Source organism: Tursiops truncatus, chromosome 1 (assembly GCF_011762595.2).
Source record: "Tursiops truncatus isolate mTurTru1 chromosome 1, mTurTru1.mat.Y, whole genome shotgun sequence".
Lineage (NCBI taxonomy): Eukaryota > Metazoa > Chordata > Mammalia > Artiodactyla > Delphinidae > Tursiops > Tursiops truncatus.
Window position 1 is genome coordinate 82664573 of NC_047034.1, and position 24026 is coordinate 82688598.

General features: G+C 38.8%; 1 long non-coding RNA gene across 1 annotated transcript in view; it reads right to left on the reverse strand.

Annotated features, from left to right (window-relative positions):
* Nucleotides 1-24026, reverse strand: part of LOC109547329 (uncharacterized) — a 181955-nt gene that overhangs the window by 78040 nt on the left and 79889 nt on the right. The window contains exons 4-7 of the long non-coding RNA XR_004527713.2: nt 4388-4664; nt 3686-3777; nt 1760-1940; nt 848-1673 (exon numbers count right to left, since the gene is read on the reverse strand). This is a non-coding gene — a long non-coding RNA (uncharacterized lncRNA). The remainder of the gene's footprint in view (nt 1-847; nt 1674-1759; nt 1941-3685; nt 3778-4387; nt 4665-24026) is intronic.

Sequence of the window (24026 nt, forward strand, 5' to 3'; positions counted from 1 at the left end):
ACCCACCCCCATCCTGCAGTTGCCTGAGCTCCAAGTTCACCCCTTCCCCCATCACTTAATCTCTCAAACTCATTCAAACAGATGTGTTAATGGACGATAATGGAAAATAACAATAACAACACTTTACAAATGTACGGAATAAAATACTGTTCAAAGCACTGAACAGTTTTCAAGGCTTTTACATTAAATCATTTCACTTGATAATGTTTCTTACATTGGCCCATTGGCTAGATAGGACAGAAATTTTCGTCTCCGTTTTATGGAAGAGGTAATTGAGATCCTTAGCGTTTAAATGTCTGGACCAAAGTCACAGCACTGGAAGGATGAGGGTTGGGACTAGATCTTAATGTTCGGGAAACTTGTTCCCATGCTATGGCTGGACGGTTGCTCTTTCAGCCTGTGTGTCTCCTTTTGAAAAAGAACAGCTAAAGTAGGCAATGTCTTAATTGTTTCACAAGGCAGAGACACGCTAGAACCGCTGGGGGTACTTGTTCATAGTGCAGATTCCTGGGCACCACCCCAGACCTACTGAATCTGAATCTGAGAGTGGGGACTAGAAATCTATAATTTAGTTCATTTCTAGAATGATTCTTATACACACTAATGTCTGAGAACCTTTTTATTTTAAGTCAAAGAGCTAGATTTCTAATGGTGAAATTTCAGCCTTTAGAGAAAGGTTAAAGAACTATATGAGAAACCCTTTATGTTGAATGCCGTTAATGCTTTCTGAGCACACATCTACTACGCTGTGGTCTGCACATCCCAGAATACCAAGACTCTGCCGAAGTACTGTTCCCCACCTTCCCCTCCACCCCAAGGCTATTCTGCCCCAACCTGGAGCACCCACCGCAATTTGGAGAGGGGGCCATGTCCTATGCTTTTTTCTGTTTTCTGTCCTCAGTCTCCATGTTCTGTTGTGCTTGATGCTGTTAAGTATAAACTCAGAAAGGAGAAGAAAGAATAAAAGAGTATTAGGAAAAGACTCTCGTCTTCCTTCCAAGAACATTTTTCTCCACCATTATGGAAGAATAATACGTTATTATCAAGGATCAAATCCCCATTGTGACTACATTTATGTAAAATTCCAAAACATCTGGATAATTGATTGACTTTTTCTCTTTTCATTTGACTGTGCAGCATTGTGTACAACCAGCCCGTGTGTTCCCCCATGGGAACTGCTGTGGATATAAATCCATCCCTCAGCTCTTTAATTAAAGTTGCAAAAACATCAAGAGGGTCTCACCCTTGTAAACATGAGGAGGCTTTCCAGGAAATAGCTCTGCCTCTTGTGTTAACAGATGTCATGGGGCAGTTGGGTGGGAGAGTGTTGTTTTAAAATTCTCAATCTGCCTTGCAAGAGTTTTTTCCTTAGATGGTTCCTGGATAGCATCACACTTTTCTCTTTTCAACTTTCACATCACCTCATGCAGCTTTTCTGCCCCTCCTCACAGCTGTGGTCTGAACGTCTGTGTCCCCACCCAAGATTCATACATTGAAATCCTATCCCACAAGATGAATGGGAGGTGATTAGGTCAGGAGACCCCAGAGACAACACTTGCCCCTTCCACCATGTGAAGGCAAAGCAAAAAGTCCGCAGTCTGCAATCTGGAAGAGGGCCTTCACCGGAACTCGACCATGCTGGCACCCTGATCTTGGACTTCCATCCTCCAGAACTGTGAAAATGAATTTCTATTGTGTATAAGCTTCCCAGTCCCAGTGCTATTTTGTTATTGCAACCAGAACAGACTAAGACACTCACCCTGAACACTTGCCATGTGGACCAGAAATAACCCAAACACCAACTCCTTAGACCTCTGATGGCCGTCATCTGCCACGGCTGATTTCCCTGGATCGGGCCACATTCTCATTATTTCCCTCCTGAGAGAGTGAGCAGCTCTGTAGTACCACAATACTGGATGCATCTTCCTGACTTTAAATATCTGGGTGAAAAGTAGAAAATCTTTTCAGAAAATCATCATGGCAACAAGGTTCCAGACACCAAAACGAATTTTTTTTTTAATCCAGATTCTTTTGGGGTTATTGGTTTCAATGTCTCTTTGCATGCTGCTATGCCAACAACAAGCAGCCTTCCAGGTAAGTGTTCTTCTGTTCCAAGAAAGGATGGCAAAAAGCTACCATAAGGAAGAACTGAGTGCCTTCGTCCCAGCAGGGGAGCAAGTCAGAACTAGAGGAGAGCTAGGAGAATACTTCACAGAAGCAGCAGGGTGAGGAGACAATGTACAGAAGGTTGGGGGTCAGAGATTTTGAAATCTTGAAGATAAGCAATTCTGAGTTCAGCCACCATGCAGCAATCAGTCCCAAGATATGGCTGATAAGCAACTAAAGAGAACAGAGATAAAGTTCATTGGAACTGACTCTATCAAGGAATGGAGCTGGGAGGGCAGAGATGCCTCCACCCGGATGCCAAAGTCCCTGGGATAATCAGCACCTACCAACCTGTGCTCAAATCATGGAGAACAGCTAAGATTGTCCACCAGATGTCAAATGATGAAAACAGCAAAGCAGTAAATGAGGCAGTAGGAGAGGGTTGGCCTTCCAAAGAAGTGCTATACTCAGAAGATGGTGGAACAATGGTCTAGAAGCAGAGGAGATGCAAGGGTTATGGCAGCCAACCTCATGGTTTGGACACCCACTGGGAGAAAAGTGGTGCCTCTGGGATTTCCTCACCCTCCTCCCCATTATTTCCAACCCATCCCACTCCTGTATCCTACCACCCAAGAGATCCTGCTCTCAATCCTTGTCCCTATGCTTCAGGATCCGCCTCTGTGTGCCAGCTACACAAAGACCAGAGCAGCAATCAGTCCAGAGCCCATAGCTCTGTTCAATCAGCATCCAGCAGAAGGTGAGTGGGAACATGAGTGTGACTCCATCCAAGGACAGCACCACAGGGAGGAGACAGGCCCCCAAGTGAATGCACTCTGAACCTCTCACATCTTAGAGCAAAAGTTCAGTAGCAGAGAGTCTGAGAGGTAGAGGAGGGGTGAGTTCAGAGACAGAAATGGTGCTCATGCAAAGAGAAACCCTTGCACTCACGCTGCTCTTAGGCGTGAATGAGCCTCCAAAAGCCCAGGCTGAATGTAGCATGACTGATACCCAATGAGTTGGTATCATGGGAAGCAGAAGAAAGAGCACTGGACTGAGAGTCTGAAAACTGAATTCTAGACCTGACCACCACTAATTTCTGGTGTGACCCTAGGCAGGTCATTTAACATCTTTGGGCCTTAGTTTCCTCATATGTAACAGAAAGGGGCTAGGTTGGATGATCTCTAAGGCTTCCTCTAGCTCTGATGTCCAATCACATTTGGCTCAGGGAGGAGGGAGCTGAGGGAAGCACAGAGGCCCTAGATGATAGGGTATTACTGCCAAAATCACCCTTTCCTCTCCCTCCTGTTCTCTCACTGACATGCCCTTTATTATCTTGTTGTTGTTGATGTAGTGTTTTTCCCACAGAGCTTTGTGGGATTGGACAGCAGAGCACACACAGAGTTCATAGGAAAGGAGAGGAGAGTGGCAGTAGGAAAGGCGGGTAAGGGCTTCTCTAGGAATTCCCAAGCCACTGCCCTCCAGGGCTGCAGGCTGAGGAGGTGGCCTTCCAGACTGGAACTCTGAGAAGGTGAAGGTCTCTCAACATCCTCACCCCCTCCATACCCTGCAACCTTCTCACCTATGTTCCTGGTTCCAGCACCAGGTCACTCATCATTGTTCTCCATCATATCCTGCTTTCTTTCCAAACTTCTCTGGGAGTCTGGCTCATTCCTGTAAAGGTCAAGGAGCTGAGTTGGTAGGATCTGTAAATCACAGCATGCTTCTGGCAACAAATGGGCTTTGCTACACAGCAAAACACGGCAAAATTTAGTAATTTAAAGCAACAATCATTTTATTTGCTCCAATTCTGTGGGTCAGCTAGATGGTTCTTCTGATCTGGGATGGCGTGTCTGTGGCTAGATGGTCTAGGATATTATATTTCTGCCCAACAGAAATATAACTGGGATATTATATTTCTGCCCAACAGAAATATAATATAAATCATGTCTATAATTTGAAATTTTCTAGGAGCCAATTTTAAAGACTTACACAGGTGAAGTTCATTTTAATTATATATTTTAAGTTAACCCAATATAACCAAAGTATTATTATTTCAATATGTAATTAATATAAAAATTATTAATGAAATGGTTTACATTCTTTTATACAAGTCTTCAAAATCCAGTGTGCATTTTAAACTTACAGCACATCTCAATTCATACTAGCCACATTTCAAGTGCTCAAGGGCCACCGTATAGGACAGTGAAGGTCTAGAATGACCTCACTCGTGCACTGGGGTTCTATTGCTGAAAGAAACTCTTCCTCTGTCATGCAGACAAACCTGGGCTGGTCTCCTGGAGGATGAGAGGCTATGTGAAGAGAAGCTCCAGCAATTCCAGCCATCCCAACTGACACCTCAGACATGTGAGTGAGGTCTAAACTCCCACTGGCCAAAGCAAGTTACATGACCTAACCCACAGTCAGTGTGGGAGGAACATATCTGAGGGTCTGGTTACCAGGAGATAATTAGGAGGCCACTTCTTCCAAACCCCCAGGCTCCAGGGAGACATCCCACCATCACCACCAGCCTCCTCCTCTTTCCCTAGAAAATTTAAACACTGAGGAAAACACAAAAAAGCAAAATTAAAATAATTTGTAATCCTTCCTGCCACAAATAACCACAGATAAACTTGTCTCCCACAGATGCTGTTACCTTTCCACCATTTTTTCAATGCATATATACATGGTCATGTTACACTTACAATCAAATTATAATAATACTATTTTCATTTAACAAAACATCCTTAACATATTCCCATGTTATTAAATATTCTTCTAAGATGTGAATTTTAGTGGGTTAATACCACAATTTATTTAAACACTCCCTTATTGTTAAAGGATTGTTTCCCATTTCTTCATGCTTATAAATAATGAGGAAATGAACCCTCTTAGTTCATATATTTTCCATTCATTCAAGCCAATATGTGAAAAACAGATTCCTAGAAATATAGATTCTGGTCAAAAAGTATGGCACATGTCAAAGTGTCTGATTAATTGATTCATTCATTCCATCAACAAATAGTTACCAAACACCTCTAAGGTCCAGACACTCTTAAAGGTGCTAGGGATACAGCAGTGAGCCAAACAGATAAAGATTCTCTATTCTCATGGAGGAGCTTACATTCTACTAGTGGGAGGCTTCAATAAGGAAAGAAGTATAGTCTCTACTATGTTAGAGAATAATAAATGCTATGGAGTAAAGTAGATTGGGCATAGAGGATGGGGAGGGCCAGGGTGCGGAGCCAGGCTACAAATGTGATTAAGATAGTCGGCAAAGGCTTCCCTTATGTGACATTTGCTCAAAATATATTGTTCAGTTTATTTTTTCAGGGTGTATAAGACGAGGAGGGGGCAGGACACTGGGGCAAAGTACTAAACAGGTGACTAAAAAGGTCAGAGTCCAGTTCAGCTCAATTGTAGGTCTTCCCTGGGCTATTCCATTTGCCTTAATCTGTAAAAAACTGCAGAGTTACAACTAGACCCCAGGTTGTCAAGCTGGGGATCCGTGGGGCTGGAGGCCCATGCTGTGAGTCCCACAGGGATATATACACAGTGGTACCCACATAACTGTGGGGGATAATTACAGTGAAGAACATATTGTGGAGAGAGGGCAGACAGCAGAAGCAAGAAGAACCACAATCCTGCAGCCTGTGGAACAAAAACCACATTCACAGAAAGATACACAAGATGAAAGGGCAGAGGGCTATGTACCAGATGAAGGAACAAGATAAAACCCAGAAAAACAACTAAATGAAGTGGAGATATGCAACCTTCCAGAAAAAGAATTCAGAATAATGATAGTGAAGATGATCCAGGACCTTGGAAAAAGAATGGAGGCAAAGATCGAGAAGATGCAAGAAATGTTTAACAAAGACCTAGAAGAAATAAAGAAAAAACAAACAGAGATGAACAATAAAATTAATTGAAATGAAAACTACACTAGAAGGAATCAACAGCAGAATAACTGAAGAAGAAGAACAGATAAGTGACCTGGAAGACAGAATGGTGTAATTCACTGCTGATGAACAGAATAAAGAAAAAAGAATGAAAAGAAATGAAGACAGCCTAAGAGACCTCTGGGACAACATTAAACACAACAACATTCGCATTATACGGGTGCCAGAAGGAGAAGAGATAGAGAAAGGACCAGAGAAAATATCTGAAGAGATTATAGTTGAAAACTTCCCTAACATGGGAAAGGAAATAGCCACCCAACTCCAGGAAGTGCAGTGAGTCCCATACAGGATAAACCAAAGAGAAACACACCAAGACACATAGTAGGCAAATTGGCAAAATTTAAGACAAATAAAAATTATTGAAAGCAGCAAGGGAAAAAAGACAAATAACATACAATGAACTCTCATAAGGTTAACAGCTGATATCTCAGCAGAAACTCTACAAGCCAGAAGGGAGTGGCATGATATACTTAAAGTGATGAAAGGGAAGAACTTACTACCAAGATTACTCTGCCCTGCAAGGATCTCATTCAGATTCGATGGAGAAATCAAAAGCTTTACAGACAAGCAAAAGCTAAGATAATTCAGCATCACCAAACCAGCTCTACAACAAACGCTTAAGGAACTTCTCTAAGTGGGAAACACAAGAGAAGAAAAGGACCTAAAAAAAACCCCAAAACAATTAAGAAAATGGTCATAGGAATATACATAGCAATAATTACTTTAAATGTGAATGGATTAAATGCTCCAAACAAAAGACACAGGCTTGCTGAATGGATACAAAAACAAGACCCATATATATGCTGTCTACAAGAGACCCATTTCAGACCTAGGAACACATACAGACTGAAAGTGAGGGGATGGGAAAAGATATTCCATGCAAATGGAAATCAGAAGAAAGCTGGAGTAGCAATACTCATATCAGATAAAATAGACTTTAAAATAAAGAATGTTACAAGAGACAAGGAAGGACACTACATAATGATCAAGGGGTCAATCCAAGAAGAAGATATAACAATTATAAATATATATGCACCCAACATAGGAGCACCTCAATACATAAGGCAACTGCTAACAGCTATAAAAGAGGAAATCGACAGTAACACAATAAGAGTTGGGGACTTTAACACGTCACTTACACCAATGGACAGATCATCCAAAATGAAAATAAATAAGGAAACAGAAGCTTTAAATGACACAACAGACCAGATAGATTTGATATTTATAGGACATTCCATCCAAAAACAGCAGATTACACTTTCTTCTCAAGTGCACATGGAACATTCTCCAGGATAGATCACATCTTGGGTCACAAATCAAGCCTCAATAAATTTAAGAAAATTGAAATCATATCAAGCATCTTTTCTGATTACAATGCTATGAGATTAGAAATGAATCACAGGGATTAAAAACGTAAAAAACACAAACACATGGAGGCTAAGCAATACGTTACTAAATAACCAAGAGATCACTGAAGAAATCAAGGAGGAATTCAAAAAATACCTAGAGACAAATGACAATGAAAACACGATGATCCAATACCTATGGGATGCAGCAAAAGCAGTTCTAAGAGGGAAGTTTATAGCTATACAAGCCTACCTCAAGAAACAAGAAAAATCTCAAATAAACAATCTAAACTTACAGCTAAATGAACTAGAGAAAGAAGAAGAAACAAAACGCAAAGTTAGCAGAAGGAAAGAAATCATAAAGATCAAGCAGAAATAAATGAAATAGAAACAAAGAAAACAATAGCAAAGATCAATAAAACTAAAAGCTGTTTTTTGTTTTGTTTTGTTTGCGGTACATGGGCCTCTCACTGTTGTGGCTTCTCCCATTGCGGAGCACAGGCTCCGGACGCAACGCTCAGCGGACATGGCTCACAGGCCTAGCCGTTCTGCAGCATGTGGGATCTTCCTGGACCTGGGCACGAACCCATGTCTCCTGCATCGACAGGCGGACTCTCAACAACTGCGCCACCAGGGAAGCCCAAAACTGGTTTTTTGAGAAGATAAACAAAACTGATAAACCATTAGCCACACTCATCAGGAAAAAGAGGAAGAGGACTCAAATCAATAAAATTAGAAATGAAAAAGGAGAAGTTACAACAGACACCGCAGAAATACAAAGCATCCTAAGAGACTACTACAAGCAACTCTATGCCAATAAAATGGACAACCTGGAAGAAATGGACAAATTCTTAGAAAGGTATAACCTTCCATGACTGAACCAGGAAGAAATAGAAAATATGAATAGACCAATCACAAGTAATGATATTGAAACGGTGATTTAAAATCTTCCAACAAACAAAAGTCTAGGACCAGATGGCTTACAGGTGAATTCTATCAAACATTTAGAGAAGACCTAACACCCATCCTTGTCAAACTCTTAAACTGAGGGGGAAGGAACATTCCCAAACCCATTCTATGAGGCCACCATCACCCTGATACCAAAACCAGACAAAGATACTACAAAAAAAGAAAATTATAGACCAATATCACTGATGAATATAGATTCAAAAATCCTCAACAAAATACTAGCAAACAGAATCCAACAACACATTAAAAGGATCATACACCATGATCAAGTGGGATTTAATCCCAGGGATGCAAGGATTCTTCAATATATGCAAATCAATCAATTTGATACACCATATTAACAAATTGAAGAATAAAACCCATATGATCATCTCAATAGATGAAGAAAAAGCTTTTGACAAAATTCAACACCCATTTATGATAAAAACTCTCCAGAAAGTGGGCATGGAGGGAACCTACCTCAACATAATAAAGGCCATAAATGACAAACGCACAGGAAACATCATTCTCAATGGTGAAAAACTGAAAACATTTCCTCTAAGATCAGGAACAAGACAAGGATGCCCACTGTCACCACTATTATTCAATATAGTTTTGGATGTCCTAGCCATGGCAATCAGAGAAGAAAAAGAAATAAAAGGAATACAAATTGGAAAAGAAGAGGTAAAACTGTCACTGTCTGCAGATGACATGATACTATATAGAAAGAATCCTAAAGATGCCACCAGAAAACTACTAGAGTTAATCAATGAATTTGGTAAAGTTGCAGGATACAAAATTAATGCACAGAAATCTCTTGCATTCCTATACACTAATCCTGAAAAATCTGAAAGAGAAATTAAGGAAACACTCCCACTTACCATTGCAAAAAAAAAGAATAAAATACCTAGGAGTAAACCTACCTAGGGAGATAAAAGGGTTGTATGCAGAAAACTATAAGACAGTGCTGAAAAAAATTAAAGATGATACCAACAGATGAAGAGCTATACCATGCTCTTGGCTTGGAAAAATCAATATTGTGAAAATGACTATACTACCCAAAGCAATCTACAGGTTCAGTGCAATCCCTATCAAATTACCAATGGCATTTTTTACGGAACTAGAACAAAAAAATCTTAAAATTTGTATGGAGACACAAAAGATCCCGAATAGCCAAAGCAGTCTTGAGGAAAAAAAAATGGAGCTGGAGGAATCAGACTCCCTGACTTCAGACTATACTACAAAGCTACAGTAATCAAGACAATATGGTACTGGCACAAAAACAGAAACATAGATCAATGGAACAAGATAGAAAGCCCAGAGATAAACCCACACACCTATGGTCAACTAATCTATGACAAAGGAGGCAAGGATATACAATGGAGAAAAGACAGTCTCTTCAATAATTGGTGCTGGGAAAACTGGACAGCTACCTGTAAAAGAATGAAATTGGAACACTCCCTAACACCAAAGACAAAATAAACTCAAAATGGATTAGAGATCTAAATGTAAGACCGGACACTATAAAACTATTAGAGGAAAACATAGGAAGAACACTCTTTGACATAAATCACAGCAAGATCTTTTCTGACCCACCTCATAGAGTAATGGAAATAAAAACAAAAATATACAAATGGGATCTAATGAAACTTCAAAGCTTTTGCACAGCAAAGGAAACCATAAACAAGACGAAAAGACAACCCTCAGAATAGGAGAAAATATTTGCAAACGAATCAACAGACAAAGGATTAATCTCCAAAATATATAAACAGCTCATGCAGCTCAATATTAAAGAAACAAAGAACCCAATACAAAAATGGGCAGAAGACCTAAATAGACATTTCTCCAAAGAAGACATACAGATGGCCAAGAAGCACATGAAAAGCTACTCAACATCACTAATTATTACAGAAACAGAAATCAAAACTACAGTGAGGTTATCACTTCACAACAGTTAGAATGAGCTTCATCAGAAAATCTACAAACAACAAATGCTGGAGAGGGTGTGGAGAAAAGGGAACCCTCTTGCACTGTTGGTGGGAATGTAAATTGATACAGCCACTACAGAGAACAGTATGGAGGTTCCTTAAAAAACTAAAAATAGAATTACCATATGACCCAGCAATCCCACTACTGGGCATATACCCAGAGAAAAACATAATTCAAAAAGACACATGCACGCCAATGTTCATTGCAGCACTATTTACAATAGCCAGGTCATGGAAGCACCCTAAATGCCCATCGACAGATGAATGGATAAAGAAGATGTGGTACATATATACAATGGAATATTACTCAGCTGTAAAAAGGAAAGAAACTGGGTCATTTGTTGAGACGTGGATGGCTCTAGAGACTGTCATACAGAGTGAAGTAAGTCAGAAAGAGAAAAACAAATATCATATATTAACGCATGTATGTAGAACCTAGAAAAATGGTACAGATGAGCTGGTTTGCAGGGCAGAAGTTGAGACACAGATGTAGAGAACCAATATATGGACACCAAGGGGGGAAAGCTGTGGGGGGTTGGGGATGGTGGTATGATGAATTGGGCGATTGGGATTGACATGTATACACTGATGTGTATAAAACTGATGACTAATAAGAACCTACTGTATAAAAAAGTAAATAAGATAAAATTAAGAAAGAGAAAACATTCAAAACATTTCATTTCATATTCAATGGCCTGTGAGGTACAGTATTCCAAAATGAATGTATACTTTTAGGATATTGATTAAGGATTTTGTTTGTAACAAAAAAGAAAAAAAGAAAAAAAGAAAAAGATATTGTGGGGCAGTGGGGTCTTTGAGCATTTTCCCCATAGGTCAACTCTCAGTCTCATTGGGGCTGACTCACCTCTTTGGTCAAGTATTTCTTCTGATTGGCCAGAAACCTCCCAGAAGCTACAATCAGTGACTTTTTTTTCTCAGAAAGCTCAGGCCATAAATAAAGACCCTCTTCCACCATCATAGCAAAGTGCTTGCAAATATTTAACACTGAGTATATATTTTTGATGAATGCGTGGTAAATTAAATAAACTGAGTTAAGAATAAATAAATAAATAAATACCTATATTTGATGAAGGCGAAGAGGACTTTACTATTCACAAAGCAAGCCCATGGAATTGTAGAGGCAGAGTGAGATTAGAAGGATGATAGTAGTCTCATGAAAAGAGAACTTTAGTCTAGTTGTAATTCTACCACTGACTAGATTCATGTTCTTGGATGCTGCACTGATCTCTGGAATTGTCATATTTTTATCTGGACATGGATAATACAAAACAGTATACACCTCTACCTTTGAGGACTGGGTCATAGAGAACACAAAGAAAGATCTTCCTGCGGAAACCATCCTTTGCTGCTACTCACAAAAGCATTCATTCATTCAAGCAACAAATGTATATGATGTGCCTATTATGTGCCAGACATTATTCTAGATGTTGAAAACAACTATTCTGGGTGTCAGAGATAAACAAGAAAGACCAGTCCAGACCTACATTCTATGGTGGCAGGTAAATATATAAATATATGAAAATAACCAGATACCAACACATACTATAAAGAGAAATGAAGAAAGCGTGATGTAATAGAAAATGACTGAGTGGTCTCTTCAAGTTGGGTGGTCAGGTAAGACCTCTCTGAGGAAGTGACATTTAATTTGAGATCTGAATGACAAGCAGGAGACAGATAGGTAAAAATCAGGGGCAAAAGGGAGATATAGACACCCTTAGGTGTGTTTAAGAAACAGAGAGGACACCAGAGTAGCTGGAGCTTCATGGGTGACGGGAGACTGATGTGAATTGAGGGTCAGGTAAGGAAGCCTTGTAGGAGGTTGAATTTTAATCGAAAAGCATTGAAGAGCTTAGAGTAGTGATTTGTATCTCTATATCTGATTTGTGTATGGAAAATGGAAAAGGAATTTGAGGGCAAGAGTAATAAGAAGAGTAGCAAAGAGACTACTGCAGTAATCTTGGTGAGAGATAGAAGGATTAGGGTGGCAGCAGAGAAGAAAGAAGTGGACTGATTTTGTGGTATTTTTCAATAGGATTTCCAATGGATGAGATCTTGGCTTTGGCTAGTGGCTAGATGCTGGGACAATTTACAGAAATGGGAAAGATTATGGAAGTAGCAGATTTTGTGGTAAAACTCAAAAGATCTATTTTGATCTCATCAAGCTGGAGAAGACTATCAGATATCCAATGGAGGTGTTGAGTAGACAGCTGGAAATGAGTCCAGAATTTTGATCGTGTTCAGGTTTGCAGGGCACAAGTCTAATTTGGCAGGACATGGATGTGAGTCAGTGTAATCTGTTATTAACTCTTTTCATTAAGTTGTCAAATGATAAAATGAATGAGTAGTTGTAAGGAGAGTAAAGAACACTAACTCAGCCTCATAAGACCAGAATCATCTGCCGCTAACTGAGCGAGTTGATTCCCCACCTCCAATCTTCATTGTGCTTGTCTGTCAAATAGAGTTAGTGGTGATACCTACCAAGAGGAGTTGTTCTGAGGATCAAAGGAGCCAACATTTGCAAAAGTGCCTAGTAGGGTATCTAGCACAACGGAGGCCTCTTTCAGTAAATGGCTGTCTACTCTATTCAATCTGTAAGGCCTTCTAGAAAAAGGCAAAGAAAAATATGGGGATCACTCTCAAAAGGAATCTTCTCCACACCTCACAGATCTTTTTGTTGACAGTGTTGGTAAAGGCAAAATCTACACTCTACAGAGCCCTCACTTGAACCTAAACTTGGCTGCTTCTGGAAAAAAATGGTGATGAATTTCTTGACAGCCACGCCATTTGTCAGCTGATAACATATTTTTTCACACATAATTAGACTTAAACCAAGTAAGTGACAGTGAAAAAAAATGCATTCTACAAATATTATTACTACTTCTGAACATTAGTTTTCTCTCTTTCCCTCTCTTTCTCGCTCTCCCTCCCTTTCTCTCTCTCTCTCTCTCCTTTTTTTTTTTTTCCTTAAGGAAGTGCCTACAAGGAACCTATTTTGGGGGCTGACTTGGTTGTTTTCCTGGCTGTCCTCCAGGGAGGTTTGTAGCAAGGGTTGCTAAAGCTGCAGATAGTGGTTTTGTGGGCTACTTGTTGCTGCTTTTAAGAGCCCAGAAAACCTCTCATTCCCATGTGTTCCTAGTTCACAAAGGAGGTGCAGGACTCCTGACCACTAACAACGAGCGCAGAGCCTCTGAAATCAAAGGGTTGGAGAGGGAAGGGGGAAGGGCTATTACTTAATTCCATGGTCATCTGTTCCCTTCTCAGGACAGTGGCAACTCTGCAATGGACATGCTCCAGGATCCTGGTGGGAAAATCTGTAGATGACTACCACAGCAAACAGCATCCTTGGGGAATGTTCTTGTCATGTTTCTGTCATAAAGGGGCCATCTGCACTCAAGAGGTTTCCACAGAGGACACCAGCCCAGCACGGTGTGTCACAAAGAGGCCACGGGGCACGGGCCTGCTGTGAACCACCCAGGTCTCTGCACAGGAGGTGGGGGCAGGGCTACCGCATGAAGGCCAGTGGCACAGCAGGACTGGACAAGCAGAGACGGTTAACTGGCCAGCTCAAGTGGGTCTTAATTCTGGGTGAATAAATTAAGCCTTGACATGTCACAGATATGGCTGTGCCTGGAAGCACCAGTACCAGCTTCTACTCTGAATTTGTTGGAGAGGATAACCTCCCTGGAGCTTCCGCCTGAATGGAGAGAAGTATCCCTGAACTCTTTAGGAAAAAGTCAAGTTAGGCCAGACAGTGGGCGTCTCCTGGTGGCAGCAAGTGGGCAGGAATCGGCAGGAAGTAAACCATGGTCAAGAGTCATGTGAGCTGCCTCCTGGTAAAGCAGGTCCCTCTCACAGTCCCCTTGCTTTACCAACTTCCTGTCAAGAAGCCAGCCGTACTGCCTGTCCTGTCTGGGTAGTCCTGTGAATGACAGAGGTCCTGACCCAGTCACATGCAGGAAGGAAAGGAATTCCTCCCTCCAGAATTCCTCCCTTACCACCTTTCTGCATACTGTGCTTGACCCTGGACAAGCCTCCCTGGCCTCAGGGAATGTCTGTCAGGCACCAGGGCACAGTGGAAAGGGGGATCTGCATCCCGGGACTGGACCTGACACTGTGCTTCTCTGAACAAACTTCATTCAGTTATTCAACACATATAGACTGAGCTTCGTGAAAGTACCAGAGAGTTCCTAGACGCAGCAATCCAAAGGCAGTCTGCCCTCAGGCTTATGGGGTAATGAAGCACGCAGGTAAGTACACCTCTCTGAGCCTCAGATTCCAATCTATGAAGTGTAGGTAACGGCAACAATATGGAAACATCATAAATGACCGTCAGCATATGAGCACATCACTAGATTGTGGTATAAATTTGAGAATTCTATAGGGCAGTGAATGGACATGAACTAGAACTGCATTTATCAATATATAGATAAGTAAGTGAAAAAAGCAAATTGAAGGATAGATTAGCAGGATTATTCATATAAAGTTGTAAAATATGCAAAGCAATAATAAATTATGGATACATATCTTTGTAATAAAGTCAAGAAATTATGCATGGGAATGATATGCTAAATTTGGAAAAACAGTTCTCTTTGGGGAGAAAGGGAGAGGGACTGGAAGGCACACTCAGGAGTTTGCCAGCAGAGATGCTCAAGAGTTTTCATTTAACCTGAAATGCTTTACCTTTTCAGGGAGCTAGAGGGTACACAGGTGTCTCTTATATTATTTTTATTTTTGGTATGCCTGAAATATATCGAAATAAAAGTTTAATGCTACATTGAACTTGGAAAGATAATTAGTTTTTTAATCCTTATGATCAGTCAATTGTACAGTAGTATGAATAACCCAAACAACAGATAACCCTAAGCATATCTATTTAGGCCTGGAACATTCCATTTTATTTCTGAGGAAGGGTAGATAAAAGGTTGACTTCCCAATTATTATTGATAATTACTACTATCAACATTTACTGAGTGCTTACTATGTGCCAGGCATATAATACATAGTCACTAAGGATTTTACATGCATTATTACCATTTTAAGTGAAGTTGCTGAAGCTCAGAGAAGTTGCCAACCTCACATGACCATAAGCAGGGAGTTCATTATTCAAACCCAGGTCCCTTTGCCTGAGTATTCAGCAGGGAGAAGCTGTAACGAGGAAGTAAACTCCTGGGCAACTCAGCACTCTTCCTGATTCAGTGCCTGATGCCAGGCAGGCCCCTCACCTACACCCTGTATCTCAGCTTTCTCTCACTGGCTAGAATTTGAGGATAGTAACAAGAGCTTCCACCTTGAATGGACTTTGTAACTGAAAATGGTGGACAAGTAAATGGTGGCTGGATGGTGCATGAATGGGGAATAGATGGTAAATTAATGGACGGTTGCTAGATGGATGGATAATGGGTTGTGTACTGTGGAAGTGTAGATAGAAGGTGGATGGTGGGTAGAATGAATGGATGGATTCTGGATGGATAGATGACGATTAGGTGATAAATGGGTAGATGATGGGTAAATGACAGATAGCTACATCTTCGAAAATGGATCCGTAGCAGGTGAATGGTGGATGGGTAGACGGTGGAGAGATAGTGGATGGGTGGTAGGTGATGAGTGATGGTAAATGGATGGTTTAATGTATCATGGAGCAAGATGGATAGATGGCAAGTGGATGGTGAATGGATAATGAATGAAGATGGATATTGAATGGATAGTGAATAGGGGATGGAGGGGTAGAAAATGTGCAGATCTCTCTGGGGCCTTGGACCGGATGTCACACAGTTACATTCAGTGAGATTAAATGAAAGTCTCCTGCATTGTCCCCACCTTGGTGCCACTCTTGTAACTCTCATGGTTGCCCCTTTTCTCAGTTTGACTCTCCCTGTTGATATTTCTACCATCAGCTGTGCGAAAGTGAGGTTAAGTTCAAAACTGACGTCTTAATTAGGCCATTACATTCCAGATCTAAAATACTTTTTTGCTTTTTATTATTTATTTACACTTAATTTCATAGATAACACATAAATACATTTTTATGAAAATAAGGCCAAATTCTCCACTAAACACTATACATAAGCCTCAAATGTCAGGCTCACCTCCCCAGAGATAAGAGTTTCCAGTTTGGTGACTATCCCAGTCTTTCTCAAGTCATTCACACAAACCTGTATGTTCCTATACAGTGTGGGGGCATTTATAAAAATTGTATCATGCTATATCCATCAGTCTAGAGCTTGGTCTTTCTTTTATTATCTTTTTACTTTTAGCAAAGTTATACAAGCACATAATTTAGAGTCAACTAGATCAATCAAGTTTATTAAGTCAAAACAGTGGTCCTCCGCCTCCCTGTCCCATTTCTTTCTTCCCACAGGCAACCGCTTGCAATTCCTCTGGATGATTCTTTTGGTATTGACTTCCTACCTCTTAATAACATGCTTGCTACTGTTGTTTGTTTGTTTGTTTTAGGAATTATCGATTACTTTCGCACAATAGAAGGTGAAATTTGGCTCTCTTTCCTCCTTCCCACCTCATTCTCCTCCATGTATTCTTCCCACCATTTCATTCTCCCAATATACTTACAGCACAATTTTAGCTAGATCAGTATTTGGGAAACATGATGGTGACTATTCTGGAATTCACAGCTGAGTTTTGTAGTAAGCTATAGTTAAATCCCTTCCCCACACACCTTTTTGTTTTCTCTGTATTTAATAATTATCTTTTTTCCATTTTCTTTATTTCCTAAGTAACTATGATTAATTCAACAAATTCATGGTCAACTGTTTAAATTTTTTCTCAATATATTCAGATAGTTCAGGTAGTCTGTTGATTACATCTTCTTGAAGAAGCCTCCCCTGGAATCTTGTCACCTGCTTCTGTTCTCCTTGTGTGCCAGGTGCCCAGCTCACATCATGGGATCTCCCTCCATAGTAGTCCTAAGAACTCTCTTCATCTCTTTCCTGCATTGGATCTCCTGTGTCTTGTATCTTTTTTCTTCCTCTTGCTTCTCTCTCAATTTAATGGAGCACATTATCTATCCGGCAGCTTCCAGAGAAGGGGTACATGGAAAGTAAACCATTTGATACACTGTTGTCTGAAATGGCTTTATTCTACACTGACCCTTGATTGACAGTTTGGCTAGGTATAGAATTCTAAGTTATAAATCACTAACTTTGAAATTTTTGAAAGCATCACTCCACTGTATTCTAGTTTCCAGTATTACCACTAAGAAGTGCAAGGCCATCTTGCTTCCTGATCCTTTGTATATGACCAGTGGTGTTTTTTGTTTCCAGTTATTGGTGTGCAAAACACCAAGTATTGCATGCACTCCTCTAGGTTTTCCAGCCTTTCTAGCCTTGACTACAGTTAGATCAGGGCCATATGACTAGTTCTGGCCAATGGCCTGAGAGCAGAAGTGACACATGTCACCTCCAGGCTACAAGCCAGTATGCCTCCTCCAACCCTAATTTCCCTTCCCACAACTACCTCAGAAGACCCTCAATCCAGGTGACATAATTATAAGGTGGAATTGGACCTCCTGAAGTACATCAGGCTTTGCATAAGTGACAAACTTTGGTTTTGTTAAACCACTAAGATTTTTGAGGGTTGTCTGCTGGGGGGGTGGTTCCAGCATTAATTTCCCTGACAAATATATCAATATTCTGAAATTTCACAGGGATATGCCTTGATGTGATTCTATTTTTAACCATTATACAAGTTAGTAACTGGGTCCTGAAGATGCATAGCCTTCAGTTCTAGGAAATTCTATTTCACTGTTAACTTCCTCACCTTAGTTTTCTCTGGCTTTTTTCTTGAATTCCAATTATTCAGTTATTGAACCTCCTGGATGGGTCCTCCAATTTCATATCTTTTCACTTCTATTTTTCATCTCTGGATTTTTGCTATGCTTTCTGAAAGTTTTCTTCAACTTTATTCCAAGATTTCTATTGAATTTTTAATTTCTGCCATTATATTCTAAACTTTCAAGAGCTCTCTGAACATAAAAGTCCAGACTCTTACAAATTTGGCATATCATTCCCATGCATAATTTCTTGCCTTTATTACAAAGATATGTATCCATAATTTATTATTGCTTTGCATATTTTACAACTTTATATGAATAGTCCTACTAATGTATCCTTCTTCAATTTGCTTTTTTCACTTCACTTATTTATCTATATTGATAAGTGTAGTTCTAATTCATCCACTTTCACTGCTTTATAGAATTCTCACACTTACACCACAATCTAGTGATGTGCTCATATGCTGATGGTCATTTATGATGTTTCCATGTTGTTGCCGTTACCCACACTTCATAAATAGGAATCTGAGGCTCAGAGAGGTGTACTTACCTGTGTGCTTCATTACCCCATAAGCCTGAGGGCAGACTGCCTTTGGATTGCTGCATCTAGGAACTCTTTGGTACTTGCATGAAGCTCAATCTATATCTTTTGAATAACTGAATGAAGTTTGCTCAGAGAAACACGGTGTCAGGTACAGTCCTGGGATGCAGATCCCCCTTTCCATTGTGCCCTGGTGCCTGACAGACATTCCCTGAGGCCAGGGAGGCTCATCCAGGGTTACGCACAGCGTAGAAATGTGGTAAGGTGAGGAATTCTGAAAGAGGACTTTAAAAAACTCCATCAGTGATGTGTATTTGTGTCTTCCTTTAGTTCTGTCAGTTTCTGCTTTATAAATATAAAAGCTCTGCTATTAAGTGAATACTCATTTGTGATTGTTATGTTTTCCTGATAAATTCATTATGAAATCCCCCACATTATATCATTATGAAATGGCTCTCTTTTCTCTATTCATGCAACTTGCCTCAGAATATATCTGCATACCTTTCTTTGTTAAAATATATATTAGAATGTTTGTCTTTTTATTGTAGAATTATAAGAATGCCTTATATATTCCAGGTAGAAGTCCTTTGTCAGATACATGTAAGACAAACATTATCTCCCAGTCTAGGACCTGACATTTTCATTTTCTTAATGGTAACAAACAGCAAAATGTTTTAATGTTTATGAAAAACAATTTTTAAAAATTTTCATTAGGTTTTTTCCTTTGTCCTATCCACAAATTTTTTTGCTTAACCCAACTTTGCAAAGATATTCTCCTATGTTCTCTTCTAGAAGTTTTATAGTTTTAACCTTTACTTTTAGATCTATGATTCATTTCAAGATAATATTTGTATAAGGAATAAGTCAAGTGCTGAGGTTCATTTTTTCAAAATGGGCAACCAATTGTTTCAACATCATTGTTGAGAAGACTGTACTCATTGAATTACCTTGGCACATTTGGTGAAAATTAATTGTCCATGTTTCTGTGGGTCTGAACTCTCTATTTTATCCCACTGCTCTACGTGTCTATCCTTACATCAATATTACACTGTTTATTACAGCTTTTTGGTAAGTCTTCAAATCAAATAGTTCAATCCTCTAAATTTCCTCCTCTTTTAAAAAGTATTTTGGCCTAAGTCCTTTTCAATTACATAAAATATTAAAATTAGCTTGTAAAATTTTTAATGAAAAAACACCCTAGAATTTTTGTTAGGATTCCATTATACCTATGGATCAATTTAGAGGGAGAACTGCAATTTTAGCAATATTGAGTCTTCTGATCCTGGAACATGGTTTATCTCTCAATTTATTTAAGTCTTTTTTAATCTCACTCAAGTATGCTTTGTAGCTTTCATTGTACAAGTCTGGTACCCAATTGTTAAATTTATCCCTAAGTATTTTACGTTTCTGGACATTATTGTAAGTGGTATTGTTTTTTAATTTTATTTTCCAATTTCATTGCTAACATATAGAACGGCATATATTTTTGTATCTTGACTTTTTAACCCTGTGATCTTGCTAAGCTCACTTATTACTCTTAGCAATTTTTTGGTAAATTCCGTAGGGCTTTTCATGTGCAAGATTATCATTTGTGGTCTCCAGTAAAATGTTGAAAAGAAGTACTGAGGCGTTCTGGTTCAATATGGCAACATAGGAGGCTCCTAAACTAACCTCTTCCCACAGACACACAAATCTACAGCCACATATGGAAAGAAATCCAGAAACTAGCTGAGCAAATCCTACACATCAGGCAAATGAGGGGGGAAAAAAAAAAAAAGAAACACTGAAATAGGTGGAAGAGACAGAAACAGTCTGTTCATAAACTTCCCCCTTGGTGCAGCAACACACAGGCAGAAGGGAACTCACAACTCTCAGTTTCTCCCTGAGTGAAGGGTTTGGACCCAACATTTAATGTCCCAACTTTTTTTTTCCAATCAGACTGCATCTAGGTGCTGACTGAGACCCTCCCCTGTGGGACACTGACAGGTCTTAGCACACCCTCAACTGCTGGGAGCCACTAAGAACAAAGACAGCAGCTTGGACAACCACAAAAATCTGAGAGTCAACTAGGAGCTATGGCCAGGTTTATTGATGAGGTTTATCTCCTACATGAGACCAGTCTGTCAAGACTGGAAAAGGCAGCTCTTTTATCTAACACACAGAAACCAACACAGAGAGTCAAGGAAAATGAAGAAATAAGAAATATGTTCCAAACGAAAGAATAAATCTCTAGAAACCAATCTTAATGAAATGGAGATAAATGATTTACCTAACAGAGTTCAAAAGAGAATTCATAAAGATGCTCACCAAAGTCAGGAGAGCAATGAACGAACAAAGTGAGAATGTCAAGAAAGAGATAGAAAATATTTTTTTAAAGTACCAAGAAGAAATTATAGAGCTGAAGAATAAGTTAACTGAACTGAAAACTCAATAGAGGGGTTCAACAGCAGACTAGATCAAGCAGGAAATAAAAGATCATCAAACTCAAAGACAGGGCAGTGGAATTCCTCCCACCAGAGAAGCAAAAAGAAAAAAGAATGAAAAAGAGTAAAGATATTTAAGAGACTTAAGGGACACCATCAACAGGACCAATATATGCATTACAGGAGTCCTGGGGAAAAAAAGAGACACACAGAAATGGACAGAAGCTTATAAAAAGAAATAATAGCTGAAAATTTTCCTAACCTGAAGAAAGAAACAGATATTCAGATCTAGGAAACCCAAAAACCAAATAAGAAGAACTAAAGAGACACATAAAGACAAAGAAAGAATCTTACAAGCAGCAAGAGAAAAGCAACATGTTACATACAAGGGAACCCCCATAAGATTAAGAGCAGATTTCTCAACAGAAACCTTGCAGGGCAGACGGAAGTGGGTGATATATCAGAGTGGTGAAAGAAAAAACAATGCCAACCAAGAATACTCTACCTTGCAAAGTAATACTTTGGAACTGAAGGAGAGATAAAGAGTTTCCCAGACAAAAGCTGAAGGAGTTCATCACCACTAGACCAGCCTTATAAGAAATGTTCAAGGGAGTTCTTCAACCTGAAACAAAAGGATGCTAATTAGTAACATGAAACATATGAAACTGTAAAACTCACTGGAAAAGGTAAATATAGAGTTAAATTCAGAATACGATGATATCATGATGGTTGAGGGTAAATCATTTTCAACTGTAGCATAACAGTGAAAACACAAAAGTATTAAAATAACTATAACTACAATAATTTGTTATAGATATATAATATAAATAGATGAAAATTATAACATCAAAAATGTGAATTTTGGGGATATAAAAATGTAGAGCTTTTGTATGCATTTGAAGTTAAGTTAGCACCTTAAAATGGATAGTTATAAGATGCTTTATGTAAGCTTCATGGTAACCACAAAGCAAAAACCTCCAGTAGATAAACAAAAGGGAAAGAGAAAGGAATTCAAGAATACTACTGTAGAAAATCATCAAAACATAAAGGAAGATAGCATGGAGGAAGAAAGGAAAAAAGAAACAGGAACTAGGAAACAGCCAGAAAACAATGAACAAAATGGCAAAACTAAGTCCATTTGTATGAATAATTACTTTAAATGTTAATGGACTGAGTTCTCCAGTCAAAAGATACAGAGTGGCTCAGTGGATAAAAAACGAGACCCAACTCTATGCTGCCTACAAGAGACTCATTTCAACTTTAAGGACACACATAGACTGAAAGGGAAAAACATATTCCATGCAAACTGAAACCAAAAGAAAGTAGGGGTAGCTATACTCATATCAAACAAAATAGACTTTAAGCCAAAAACTGTAATAAGAGACATAAAATGATAAAGAGGTCAATTCATCAAGAGGATATAACAATTGTAAATATTTATATGCACCAAACATCAGAGCAAATAAATACATAAAGCAAACATTAATGAGGCAAAGGGAGAGACAGACAGCAATACAATAATAGTAGGGGATTTCAATAATGCACTTTCAACAATAGATAGATGATCCAGATAGAAAATCAATAAGAAAACACTGGAATTAAACTACATGTTGGATCAGATTGACCTAACAGACATACACACAAAACAGGCCATCCAACAGCAGCACAATACATATTCTTTTCAAGCAAAAATGAAACAGTCTCCAGGATAGATCATATGTTAGGCCACAAAAAAGTCTTAATAAATTTAAGATTGAAATTATATGAAACATCTTTTCTGACCACAATGTTATGAAATCAATCACAACAAGAAAAACAGAAAATTCACAGATATGTGGAAATTAAACAACATGCTCCTGAACAACCAATGGGTCATGGAAGAAATCAAAAAATATTTTGAAATAAATGAAAATGGAAAACACAAAATACCAAAACGTATGAGTTGTAGCAAAACCAGTTCTAAGAGGACAAGTTATAGCAATAAATGCCTACTTTAAGAAAAAGAAAGATCTCCACAACACTGTAAATCAACTATACTTCAATAAAAACAAAATAAAACAAAACAAGAAAAAAATCTCATATAAACAACTACCCTTACATTTCAAGACTAGAAAAAGAAAAGCAAATTAGGCTCAAAATTAGTAGAAGGAAGAAAATAACAAGAATCAGAGTGGAAATAAATGGCACAGAGACTAAAAAGACAATATAAAAGATCAATGAAACTAAAATCTGGTTTCTTAAAAAGATAAAGAAAATTGACAAACCCTTAGCTGGACTAAGAAAAAAAGAGTGAAGACTCAAATAAAATCAGAATTGAAGTAGGAGATATTACAACTGATAACACAGAAATACTAATGATCATAAGAAACTATTATGATAAATTATACACCAACAAATTAGATGACCTAGAATAAATGGATAAATTCCTAGAAACATACAACCTACCAAGACTGAATCAAGAAGAAACAGAAAATCTGAACAGACCAATAACGATTAAGAAGATTGAATCAATAATCAAAAATCTCCCAAAAAACAAAAGTCCAGGATCAGATGGTTTCACTGGTGAATTCTACCAAGAATTTAAAGAAAAATTAATACCAATTCTTCTCAAAACTCCTCCAAAAAATAGAAGAGGAGGAAATACTTCCAAACTCCTTTTATAAGGCCAGCATTACCTTGATACTAAAACAAGACAAGAACACTAAAGATAAGAAAATTAAAGGCAATATCCCTGATGGACATAGATGCAAAAATCTGCAATAAAATATTATCAAACTAAATTCAAGAGCACATTAAAGGGATCATACATTATAATCAAGTGGGATTTCTTCCAGTGATACAAGGATGGTTCAACACATGCAAATCAATATATGTGATATACCACATTAACAGAATGAAGGATAAAAATCAT